This window comes from Malania oleifera, chromosome 12, assembly GCF_029873635.1.
Source record: "Malania oleifera isolate guangnan ecotype guangnan chromosome 12, ASM2987363v1, whole genome shotgun sequence".
Taxonomy (NCBI): Eukaryota; Viridiplantae; Streptophyta; class Magnoliopsida; order Santalales; family Ximeniaceae; genus Malania; species Malania oleifera.
Window position 1 is genome coordinate 20,438,910 of NC_080428.1, and position 13,180 is coordinate 20,452,089.

The 13,180-nt window shown below is 37.6% G+C and overlaps 1 non-coding gene across 1 annotated transcript; it reads right to left on the reverse strand.

Moving 5' to 3' along the window:
* Nucleotides 1-11,009: 11,009 nt before the first annotated feature.
* LOC131145336 (small nucleolar RNA R71) lies at nt 11,010-11,116 on the reverse strand. Its single transcript, XR_009134119.1, has one exon. It is a non-coding gene; the product is annotated as a small nucleolar RNA R71 (small nucleolar RNA).
* Nucleotides 11,117-13,180: the final 2,064 nt, after the last annotated feature.

Consider the following 13,180-nt stretch of genomic DNA (forward strand, 5'->3'; position numbering starts at 1 on the left):
AAAAAAACTATTAGTGACGGTTCATAAATTTCATCGCTAATAGTCTATTATTAGTGACGGTTTTAATAAATCATCACTAATAGCCTATAATTAGTGACGAATTTTCCAAATCGTCACTAATATAGTTAACTAAAATTTTTTTTATTTTTTAAATAAATGCACTATTAGTGACAGTTTTCATAAACTATCGCTAATAATAGACTAATAGTGACGAATTATTGGAATCGTCACTAATATAATTAACTAATTTGTTTTTATATTTTTTAAAATAAAGACACTATTAGTGACAGTTTTTATAAACAGTCCCTAATAATAGAATAATAGTGACAAATTTTTAAAATCGTGTCTAATATAGTTACATAACTTATTTTTATATTTTTTTAAATAAAAACACTATTAGTGACGGTTCACAAATTTCGTCGCTAATAGTCTATTATTAGTGGCAGTTTTCATAAACCGTCACTAATAGCCTATTTGTTGACTTTTTTAGTCCGATCCCTATTTTGATGCTAACAAAACACTCGTTTCTTATGTGTGTATTTAGTACTTGAACAGGTCATGTTTCAACTCACACATAAGGACAAGGGATATGGAAGCCAAGAGGAACTTGAAGATTATACATTTGATGCATTCCATGGAAGACAAAAGAGCAAAAGAAGAAGAAGAAGAAGAAGAAGAAGAAGAAGACATATTTGTGTTTATTGTAAATGCATCTAGTTTTCATATCTAGTCTGTAATAATGCATACATCTTGCATGATATGTGTAACAATCCTAAGAATAATGATATTTAAATAATAAAAAAGGAAGGAAAATGGAAACAGTAATAGAAGGAGGCAACCGATTTTGTCGGCAACATCGCATTTTGGAGGTGAAAATTCCAAGAAATTTCTGAGGCCTCGTTGACAAACACAGGGGTTTCGTCAACGAGGGTTCTTCTGGATCTCGTCGATGAGGTCCCGTTTTGTCGACAAGAAGATGCCAAGAGAGGATTTTTTGGTTGTCTAAAATTCATCGACGAGGGTTCAGGTTCGCCGACGAACTTTCTACAGGACTCGTCGACGAGGTGACATGGCTCATCGACGAATCCTGCAATATAAATAGTGCAAAACTTCATATTAATTCAGAAATGCAGCGCCGCTCTCTCTCCTCTCTCTCTCTCTCTTACGGACCCTCTTCTATCTCTATTCGATTTTGGTCCCGTCAGTCGCCAGATCGACGATCTGAGGCCACCACGACCCTCCTGGTGAAGTTATCTTCAAGTCCTCTGGAGTAGATTGTTGGTGGAACGAAGTTGGAATTCATCCCAAATCTAGGGTAAGGTCTTTTATTCGGAATTTGGGTTTCCAGCAGTTATATGAAATGTAATAGATGTAGAAATAGTAATGTTTTGTTTTGGGATTTATGATTTTCAGGGTGTTGAGTAGAGAACCCAACAGGTGTAGGACCCGTTATAGTAGGGGGATTTTAGCAGAAATTAGGTAAGGGAAATATGCTATGCTAGGTAGTTTTAAAATAATTTCCAGTATGAAATGTACATTTTTACTAGGTTATTTTTCACAGCAAGACTTTATACGGTTTGCTAATTATGAATATTATGTAGTAAATTACTGTGTGGCTTAAGAATATAAATATAGTACAGAAGCAAGTTTTACAGTATTTTTAGGGCATGTTTTTATAGAATATACAGCCAGTGGATATATTTTATATTAATTATAGAATACCATGATTATACAATTTTCAGTACCATGATTATACAATTCTTAATACCATGACTTACAGATTATAGTTTAGTTTAGAGATACAGTTGATACAGTTACAGTTTATTTCAGTGACATGGTTAATACAGTTATTTTAGAATCATGGTAATCAGATAGTTATATATAGAAATATATTATATAGTATCAGACCCTGTTGGACCATTACAGTTTACAGAGCACGGTACCATAGCTACAGATATTCAATTCAGAGTGCAACCACCTATTCAGATAATATGTGGTTGTAGGTCGATCGTGCCTAGACGTGGATAGGCTCCCCATCAGATATGGGTTGAGGAGTGGCCGATCTGACTGAGGGAGTATAGTGATTTATCTTGGTTGGCCAGCCAGGATAGATCTCTCCTACGGGCCGCACAACCCTGTCATGAGCGGGTAAATCATGACACACAGTTATCCATAGGGAAGTTTTCAGTTACTGTTCTGTATATACGGATTTACAGAGATAGAAAGTATACTTATTTATATTATAAGTATTTTGATTAGAAGCCTAAAATATAGATATGTTAAGGAACATGGAAAATGGGGGTGGTTTCTGTAGAAACCTAAAATACAGATATGTTAAGCAACATGGAAAATGGGGATGGTTTCTATTATTTATATTGTATTTACAGGTTCAGTTATACATGACTTTATAGCAACATATTTTCATAGTATTGTAACTCATTTGCCACACACTAGCAATAGCATATTTCGTCTTACTAAGCATTGGCTCATCCCAATTACTTTAACATTTTTCAGGTAATCCAGGTAGGCAAGCAGATCAAGTTTGCAGATAGAGGGGCCTCAGTGTTGGCCTGACAATAGTGTGAGTATTTTCTTATAGCTCTAGCTAGTTGAGAGTATTCTAGAAAACAAACATATATGTATATTTTGGGAAACATTTTAGCACTCTAGTATTGTAAATAATTATATATGGTTATGTTCATTTGATTTTCGCTTCTCGCTGCTTAGGTTGATAGTTGGGTTTAATTCAGTTTGGTATCAGAGCATTATAAATGTTATAGTAAAAAAAAACCAGTTAAATAGCAGGTCATTACAATTTGGTATCAAAGCCTAGGTTGTTAGGTTCTATAGATTTTAGAGTGCAGCAGAAGTAATACCAGAGTATAAGAAAGGATTTGAGATTTGTTATGTGATCTGGGTACAAGATTACCGTGGTGGTTTCTGTGTTTTTCCTGGGGTGATGATTTCCAAAAAACCATAGTAAACTATTGTCGGGTCGTGTATCTAGGTGACAGAACTGGGTATTGGGTAAGGTTAGGGAAGGTAATTAATTTTCAATTGGTATAGGATAGGTTTGTATAGGAGATAAGGTGCATAAGTTGGCTTTTTGTTTCAGGATGGAGCCAGGAAGCAGTGGTACGAATGTTGGGGAGGATAGGCCAGGACCTTCCAGCATAGGTGGAGGAGATACAGATTCGATACTGCGCAGTGTAACTCAGCAAGTGATGGCTGAGATGGCTAGGAGCTCTGAGGAGCGTGGCTGTTCAATCGAGCAGTTTACGCAGATGATGCCCCCATCCTTTGCTAGAAGAGATGACCCGATTGTAGCTGAAAATTGGGTCCAGGACATTGAAGAGACGTTGGCAGTGCTTCTCTGTTCGGATAAGCAGAAGGTAGTGTTTGCAGCATTTAAGTTGACAGGGGAGGAGAAGTGCTAGTGGAGGTTAGCGCGATTGATAAAGGAGCAAAGGCCGGTTCCAGTACCGATGATGTAGGACAGATTCAAAGAGTTGTTCTCCGAGCGGTATTTTCCTGCTATCGTTTGGAGTGCGAAGGCAGCAGAGTTTATGCATCTGGTATAGGGGAAGATGACTGTATCCCAGTACGTAGCTCGGTTTATCGAGTTGTCACATTTTGCTCCACATATAGCACCTAATGAAGAGAAGAAGGCAAGGAAGTTTGAAGAAGGGTCGAGGCAGAACTTGTTTAAGCAGGTGATTACTTTCAGGGCTCAAACATTTACGAAGATTGTAGACAGAGCTGCGATCATTGAGAGTGGTATTCAGAGGGATATAGTGGCTTAGAGTCAGAGGAAGAGGCCACTGCCTCAAGGCTTTCAGGATGGCTCCAGTAGGGGTCCATGGAGATGAGGTCATGATAGAAGAGATCAGAGACAGATGACAGGACCTCGTGGGAATCAGGGTACGCCGACTTACCCGGTATATCAAACATATAGGAGACATCATTTGGGGGAGTGCCGGTAGGAAGAGGTCTATGTTATCGCTGTGGGAGACCTAGCCACAAGGTACGTGAATGCCCAGGTCAGCTAGACCAGGTCCCAGCTCCCAAGCCTTATCGGGGAGGATATCAAGCGCCTCATGGTGGCCAGCAGAGGAATGTGGCCCCGGCGAGGATTTACGCGCTGACACCGGGTGATGCAAAGGCTCCTACGGATGTGGTGACAGGTACATTTACTATTTTATCACATTCCGTTATTATTTTATTTGATTCAGGTACCACTCATTCCTTCATCTCTACATCTTATGTTAAATTATCTAAGAGTGAGACCCAGTCATTAGATATAGCGCTGTCAGTAGCTACACCATCAGAATCATTAATCAAATGTCAGAGGGTACTTAGGGGCTATCCGATAGAAATTCGGGGGAAAGTGTTACCAATTGTATTTGATATTTGTGGATTTGATATAATACTGGGTATAGGCTGGTTGGTTTCCAATCACGCTAGTATTGATTGTCGTCAGAAAAAGGTAATTTTTAGACCCCCTGGTACGCAGGAATTTCGATTCGTTAGGTCACGAGTACGTGCTCCAACGCAGCTCGTGTTAGCCGTGCAGGCGAGTAGATTACTCCTGGACGGAGGTCAGGGGTTTATAGAGTTTGTGAAAGAAGTACCCGAAAATGAAATGAAGATTGACAGCACCCCAGTGGTATGAGAATTTCCAGATGCTTTCCTAGAGGAGTTACCTGGGTTGCCTCCCGTGCGCGAGGTGGATTTTCCTATAGATTTCCTATACTAAAAGTTCTATGGAGAAACCACGTGATTGAGGAGGCTTCATAGGAGCTTGAAGATGAAATCAGACGGAAATATCCCCACTTGTTTGATGAAGTATAGTATTGATGTATATGCTAGGATGGTAATTTTATTTTGTTGAGTCTAGTGTAATTGTAATGTAGAGCATATGTTAGGTAGTATTTTGGTTTTGGGGAAAATTTTCTTTTATACTTGTAATCTCCCAGAATTACCCATGTAACCACGGTATTCCTCCGCCATAAGTGAGGGCAGGTAATAAAATAAGTAGACTGTTTTGCTTTAGGGATGATGAATTATATGAATAGTAAATTTCGAGGACGAATTTTTATAAAGATGGGAGAATGTAACGACCCGACGAATAATTATATTTAAATAATAAAGAGGAAGGAAAATGGAAACAGTAAAAGAAGTTCGCGTTCCTCGATGAGATCGCATTTTGCAGGTGAAAATTCCAAGAAATTTCCCAGGCTTTGTCAACGAACACAGGGTTTTCGTTGACGAGGTTTCTTCAGGATCTCGTCGACGAGGTCCTGTCTCGTCGACGAGAAGATACCAAGAAAGGATTTTTGGGATGTCTGAAATTCGTCGATGAGGGTGAAGGTTCATCGACGAACATTCTATAGGACTCGTCGACAAGGTGATGTGACTCGTCGACGAATCCCGCAGTATAAATAGTGCAAAACTTCAGATTAATTCATAAATGCAGCGCTGCTCTCTCTCCCCCCTCTCTCTCCTATGGCCCCTCTTCTATCTCTCTTCGATTTCGGTCCTATCAATCGCTGGATCGATGATCTGAGGCCACCACGACGCTCCTGGCGGAGTTCTCTTCAAGTTTGCCGGAGCAGATCGTTGGTGGAACGAAGTTGGAATTCATCCCAAATCTAGAGTAAGGTATTTTATTCAGAATTTGGGTTTCCAGTAGTTGTACGAAATGTAATAGATGTAGAAATAGTAATGTTTTGTTTTGGGATTTATGATTTTTAGCATGTTGAGTGGAGAACCCTGCGGGTGTAGGACCCGTTACAGTAGGGGGATTTTAGCAGAAATCAGATAAGGGAAATATGCTATGGTAGGTAGTTTTAAAATAATTTTCAATATGAAATGTATATTTTTACCAGGTTATTTTTAATAGCAGGACTTTATACAGTTTGTTAATTATGAATATCATGTAGTAAATAACTGTGTGGTTTGAGAATATAAATATAGTACAGAACCAAGTTTTACAGTATTTTCAGGATATATTTTTACAGAATATACAACTAATGGATATGTTTTATAGTAATTATAGAATACCATGATTATACAGTTTTGAGTACTAAGATTATACAGTTTTCAATACCATGCTTATACAGTTCTCAGTACCATGACTTATAGATTATGGTTCAGTTTAGAGATACAGTTGACACAGTTACAGTTTATTTCAATGTCATGGTTAATACAGTTATTTCAGAATCATGGTAAATCAGATAGTTATATATAGAAATATATTATATAGTATCAAACCCTATTGGACCATTACAGTTTACAGAGCACGGTACCGTAGCTATAGATATTCAATTTAGAGTGCAACCACCTATTCAGATAATACGTGGTATTAGGTCAATCATGCCCAGATGTGGACAGGCTCCCCATCAGATATGGGTTGAGGAGTGGCCCATCTGACTGAGGGAGTATAGTGATTTATCCTAGTCGGCCAACTAAGATAGATCTCGCCTACGGACCGCACAACGCTGTCATAAGGGGGTAATTCATGACACACAATTATCCATAGGGAAGTTTAGAGTTACTATTATGTATATATGGATTTACAGAGATTGAAAGTATACTTATTTATATTAGAAGTATTTTGAGTAGAAACCTAAAATACAGATATGTTAAGCAACATGGAAAATGGGGATGGTTTCTATTATTTGTACTGTATTTACAGGTTCAGTTATACATGAGTTTATAGCAACATATTTTCATAATATTGTAACTCATTTGCCACACACTAGCAATAGCATATTTCGTCTTACTGAGCATTGGCTCATCCCAGTTACTTTAACATTTTTCAGGTGATCCAGGTAGGTGAGCAGATCAGGCTTGCAGATAGAGGGGCCTCAGTATTGGCCTGGCAGTAGTGTAAGTATTTTTGGGAGTATTTTTGTATAGCTCTAGCTAGTTGAGAGTATTCTAGAAAACAGACATATATGTATATTTTGGGAAACATTTTAGCACTCTAATATTGTAAATAATTATATATGGCTATGTTCATTTGATTTCTGTTTCTCGTTGCTTGGGTCTATAGCATTATAAATGTTATAGTATTAAATACAAAAAAAGAAAAAAAAAAAAAAAAAACTCAGTTAAATAGCAGGTTGTTACAATATGAATTGCTAAAACTCAGTAATGACCATAGACTAACGGTAGGGAATCAAAGGCCATAGACAAGCCTTAGGACACAGTTGTAATTTTAGCAAGCTCGGGAGACCGAACCATCCCTGTTCAAACTTGCTAGTCGATTGAACTAGGTCAGTAGTCAAACTTTGACTTGGCTCGGTCAACCGACCGTTTTTGAATGTTGTGTCCTCAGTCGACTGACCTTGGGACTTCGCTTTCTTACCCTCCTCAACAGACTGACCTCCACGGTTTAAACCTGGCCACCTGACCGAGCTTGTCCATTTAGCAAACCGGTCTTAAGTTCAGGCGACTGAATCTACGAAGGTTTGGAAAATCTCCTCAGTCAACTGACCGACCCAGTTTTTGATCAACAGAACTGTGTTTTTTAATTCAAATCTTCTGTATGTGTTTGGCTGACCGGCCCTAAGCACCAGTCAACCAAACCTCTCCGATTCTGGTTATTTTTCAGTGCTAATCACGAATAAATTTTAATTAAACAAATTGGAAAATACCGAGCTTGTCCCCAATGGTTAGATTTTTGGGAAACTCTATAAATACCCCTTTCATTGGCAAAAATAGCAACTTTGATTAATTTCAAAATCCTCTCAAATTTTTTTAATCAAAGCTCCCCCACATCATTTTTATTGCAAAAATTTCTTTGGGGCATATTTTTTAAACACTCTCTCCATCTCTATTTCACTTATCCATTTTCTTGTAACATCATTTTTGAAAGGGAGCAAATTTTTTAGGGCATTTATATCATCAAAAGCATTTTACTATCATTAATTCCTTCAATGTTTTAAAATCAATCTTGAGTGTAAATCTTGGTTTCTCCTGATTATTTTCTTCATAAATATTTTTGGAGAAACTCATTTTTAGCTTGTGAATACTTTTGCATACTATTTTCATACATACTCTTTTGTATAAAAACTTTTTGGAAGCAAAACCCTAGGTTCTCTGGTTATTCTTTGAAAAATATTTTTGGGAGAATATTTTTATTAGGGTCCAAATCTTTGAGGTATTTATTTTATACATCTTTCTTCAAAGTTTGAAAATATCATTTTGAGAAAAACACTTTTACTCTACTAAGCCTATTTCATATCATATTAGAGTGCATAGTAGAGCTTTTATGTGTACATATATGCTTTTTTTTTTAGAAGCATTTTAATGTACAAAAATATTTTTATTGTAACAGTAATTGGGTTCAACCCATTAATTGAACTTGGGAGAATCTACCACGTAAGGGAGACCGGTTGGGTTTAGCCCATAATTGAACTGGGGAGTCTCTTCCCCGTAAGGGAGATCAGTTTTGCTCAGTCTGCAGGTAATTGAGTTGGGGTATTCCTCGCCCCATAAGGAGAGATTATATGGTTAGACTCAGCCCTGTAATTGAGCTGGGGTGATTACGCGCTTAAATTGCGTAATTAGGTGCTTTAATTCATGCATTGGGAATCCTAATTTGTATTTAAATGCCTAATTACTCTCAATATTTTAACATTATGTTCTATTTATAATATTTGAGTTTTATTAAGTAATTTATGAAATTTTGGTATTTTTTCTTGTAGGGCAACTATCGGAAGCCAAAAACCGACGACACTTTTTAATCTATACGTAACTCTCTCATCCAACCTCTGATTTAGATGATTCAGGATTCCATAGAAAGATAAGAAAATGTTCTACAACTTTCATGTTTTACATTTTGTGAAATAATGGATGCATAAAGATCGAAATCAGACTTGAAGTTAGCATATGCCGTTTTATGGATTATTTCAACAATTCTTCGTAATCTTGGCGTAACTTTCTCATCCGAGCTCCGAAGGAGACGATTCAAAATTCTACAAAATCTGAAAAAGAGCTCTACATCTTTTTTGTTTTAAGATTTAAGAGTTACGAGCTGTAAGAGGGTCGAAAGTGGGCTTGAAAGAGGAGGGCAGTTCGTGTACCTTTGAAAAAAAGAAAAAAGAAAATGAAAAAAGAAAAAAATGTGACCCGGCCATGCAGCCGGGTCATCTCAGAAGGGTGAGGTGCTGGGTGCATAGAAAGGAAAGACAAAAGAATGGAAAGACAAAAGAAAGGAAAGAAAAGCAAAGAAAGGAAAGACAAGGAAAGGGATGAAAAAAGTCAAAGGGGAGGGTTTCTTTGGAGAGAGCCGGGTGCAAGAAGAGAGGAGGGGGGGCAGCGTGCGTTGCAAGAAGAGAGGGAGGCCACATCTTATAGAAAGAAAGAATTGATTTTTCTTGGTTAGACACACAAGGGAGGCAAAACCACAGAAAATTTATTCGAAAAATTATTTTTTGGGAGCTTTCTTGTGGTTTTCTTTTGGGGGTGCTGCGAAGATATACACACAACCAGCAAAGAAGAGTTGGAAGCATGCAAAAATAATATCTTTTCAGAATCGAAATGCGGCGAACAACGGCGGTGTTCGGGGTGTTCGTGACGCGCTACGGCGGTGCGGCGAGTGTTGATCTTTCCCGTACGCTCCAAATTGAAGAAAATATGGTGAAATCTATTATGTTGGATTTAATTTTCAGAATGAACTAAATTTTTGAATTCTAGGAAAACGATGTAGCTAGTTTCGAACTATGCTTGCTCTTTGATGCTAATCTGAAGTAATTTTCATTAATGTTTGTTTGAGTTATTCTGTGCCTAATGCTTTTAATTAACTGACCATTAATTAAATGATTTTAGTCTTGTGATTTGCTACGGAAATGGGGGATTATAGGATAGATCTTGGATAATTCAGCGTAGGTAAATATAGGGATCGAAAGACTTGTATGAACCTATATAGCATTAAAAATCGAGGGTCTTACTGCGTTCTTGCGTTATTAATTTACATACTTTTATATTAAATAATAAAAAAGAATAGGTTCTGATTGACTATCGAAAGAGGCTTTTGGAAAAATTGGCGATTTGCTAACAAACAGAGAAAACGAAGTTGAATTAGCTAAATGAGTAAAGCACAGTGAGAAATTAGGTGAAATCGGTTTCCTAGAAGTTTTCACCATCATCAATTTGACACGCGGTATCCAGTTTTAAATTCTCCTGAATACTTTATTTAAAGTAGTTTTGTTTAAATTTTGCAGTCTAAAATTATTAATTTTTCTACATAAAATGAAGGTTAGTAAAATTTCGGTACTTGGTAAAATTAAGACATCAATCCTTGAGGACGATAGTCTACACATCATTATATTATAAAACTACGATACTGTGCACTTGCAGTTTGCACCGGTCAAGTTTTTGGCGCCGTTGCCGGGGATTAAGTTTATCTTATTTTTGCCAATATTGATACAAAGTAATCTTGGTTTTAATTTAGAATTCTCTTTTTATATTTTTATTTATTTATTTTCTTTATTTTATTTTATTATTGTTTTTTTGTATTTCTGGTGTGTTTTTCTTTATGTTGGATGCGTAGGGCTAGAACACGTGACATTATTCCTTTTGATCCGGAGATTGAAAGAACGCTCAGAGCACTAAGGAAAAAGAGGGTATTAGCCATGGAGAATGGACAAGATAATGCGCAGCCACGCGCCTTGAAGGATTATGTGTGACTAGTTGTGAATGACAATTATTCGGGTATCAGACGCCAGCCCATTAATGCCAACAATTTTGAGCTTAAACCCGCATTAATCAGCATGGTGCAGCAGGCCCAATTCAGTGGATCGCCACTTGATGATCCCAATATCCATCTGGCGATGTTTTTTGAGATTTGTGATACTGTGAAGATCCATGGTGTTATTGAAGACACCATTAGACTGAGATTATTCCCTTTCTCTTTGAGGGACAAAGCAAGAGGTTGGCTACAGTCGCTACAACCTAAGAGTATTACTAGTTGGCAGGACATGGCAGAAAAATTTCTAGCTCAACTCAGGAGTGAGATTGGTCAATTCAAGCAACATGAGTTTGAATCACTCTATGAAGCATGGGAAAGGTATAAAGATTTGATTCGACGCTGCCCACAACATGGATTGCCGGATTGGTTGCAAATTCAGATGTTCTATAATGGGTTAAATAGGCAAACGTGGACTTTAGTTGATGCTGCATCTGGGGGAACTTTGATGTCAAAGACACCTGAGGGTGCTACTGCTCTTTTGGAAGAAATGGCCTCAAATAACTATCAATGGCCACCTGAAAGAACTATAGCTAAGAAAGTTGCTAGAATTCATGAATTGGAGCCGTTTGCTACACTTTCAGCTCAAGGCGCTTCTCTATCCCATCAAATTTTAGCTTTGACAACCCAGAGGATACCACAAGATGTAGAATAAGCTACAAGTAGGACAGATTCGAGTATTGGAGCGAGTCAAGAACAGGTTCAATACATCAATAATCGGAACTACAATTATCGTGGTGATCCTTTGCCACAATATTACCATTCAGGGCTTCGAAATCATGAGAATTTGTCTTATGGAAATACAAGGAATGTGTTGCAACCTCCTGCAGGATTTGAGAGTCATCAAGGTGAGAAGAAGATGTCACTTGAGGATGCCATGATATCTTTTGTTGAGGAGACAAAAGCAAGGTTTAAAAAGACAGATGCACGACTAGACAACATTGAGACTCATTGCAACAATACGGGAGCCACTACAAAGAACCTTGAAATGCAAATTGGGCAACTGGCCACGACTATAAATACCCAATAGAGAGGAACTTTTCCTAGCAACACAGAAGTGAATCCTAAGGAACAATGCAATGTCATCACACTTAGGAGTGGAAGATAAATTGAGAAATCACCAGCAAAGGAAACCATGTCCACACCTACACCTGAAAAGAATGACCGAAGCAAGAATAAAGGGGAAGAAGAGGAGATTGTGGATGACACACCAAGAGAGACGGACACGCTTCCAGCAATTTCATTTCCTGACAATCCTCCTATTCTCTCTACTCCACTTCCTTATCCTCAACGCTTTCAAAAGCAAAAATTAGATAAGCAATTTTCTAAATTTTTGGATATTTTTAAGAAAATTCACATAAATATTCCTTTTGCAGATGCCTTGGAACAAACGCCAAACTATGTCAAATTCCTGAAGGAGATCATTTCAAAGAAAAGAAGGTTGGAGGAGTTCGAAACAGTGAAGCTTACCGAGGAGTGTAGTGCTATTCTTCAAAAGAAATTGCCTCAAAAATTAAAAGATCCAGGGAGTTTTACTTTGCCTTACACTATTGGAAATTTATTTTTTGATAAAGTTTTATGTGATCTTAGTGCTAGTATTAATCTTATGCCACTTTCTGTTTGCAGGAAATTGGGACTTGGAGAGATGAAACAAACAACCATTTCGTTGCAACTAGCAGACCGATCCATCAAGTATCCACGTGGAATCATAGAAGATGTATTGGTAAAAGTGGATAAATTTATTTTTCCTGCTGATTTTGTGGTGTTAGATATGAAGGGAGACCAAGAAGTCCCGCTAATTCTTGGCCGACCATTCTTGGCCACTGGAAAGGCTTTAATTGATGTTCAAAAGGGTGAGTTAACATTGAGAGTGGATAAGGAAGAGGTTATGTTCAACATCTACCAAGACATGAGATTCTCAGAAGATCCAAGCACTTCTTTTCAAGTAGATGTCATTCAGCAAGGTGTAGAAAAAGTCTTTCAAAAAGATGTACAAGCTGATCACCTAGAATGATCCTTGTAGCAAATTACAACATAGCAGCATGTGGGGAGGCTAGAACCTATGGTAGCAAAGACGGATTCTGTAATCTCTAAAGAAAAGATGTAGCAACCTATATCTCTAAAGTTGAAACAATTCCCTAAGCATCTTCGCTATGCATTCTCGGGTGATGCGTATGAAAATGCAAAAATCTACAAAGAGCAGACAAAGAAGTGGCATGAAAAACATATTATCAGGCGTGAGTTTGTTCTAGGACAACAAGTTCAACTATTCAACTCAAGATTAAGACTCTTCCTAGGGAATATATTCAGAGTTAATGGTCAGAGATTGAAGCACTATTATGGAGAACAAATGGAGAGGAACTGTGCATTTATTCCTCTTAGAGATCCTAGTTGATGAAGATTGAAAAGTCTAGCTGGAGACGT